This window comes from Penaeus monodon, chromosome 23, assembly GCF_015228065.2.
Source record: "Penaeus monodon isolate SGIC_2016 chromosome 23, NSTDA_Pmon_1, whole genome shotgun sequence".
NCBI lineage: Eukaryota > Metazoa > Arthropoda > Malacostraca > Decapoda > Penaeidae > Penaeus > Penaeus monodon.
Window position 1 is genome coordinate 39388716 of NC_051408.1, and position 389 is coordinate 39389104.

The 389-nt window shown below is 42.4% G+C and overlaps 1 protein-coding gene across 1 annotated transcript in view; it reads left to right on the forward strand.

Moving 5' to 3' along the window:
* The window catches only part of LOC119588031 (glycine-rich cell wall structural protein 1-like), a 4013-nt gene that overhangs the window by 2841 nt on the left and 783 nt on the right, over positions 1-389 (forward strand). The window lies entirely within an intron of this gene.

Here is a 389-nt window from a genome sequence, read left to right on the forward strand (position 1 = left end):
AACAGGACAAGGTCAGTATCTTCCACTTACCCATTCATTCATTTAACGAACGCTTTCTTAAACACACAATGACTACGAAAAATTTTCTGTACTAGGAACAAGTCGCGCTGTATATGCAATGGTTTTCCGTTGCAATAAGAATCCAATACAAGCTGGCAACTCAACGGAGAATGAATCAAAGTAGTATAAATATTTGGTCGACGTCGATTGTGCTACACTTGGCATTGTTTCTCCTGTAGCAGTGAAAGACAAACTCCCAGGAGAGATGTTAGTGGGACGCCCGCTGGTAAGAGTGTGGGGGGGTTTGTCACCGATCGTCATTTTTGAGTCTGTTAGCGTTGATAATTTGTGGCTATGGGTGTTTGGAGAATCTACTCCTCCCCTAAAAT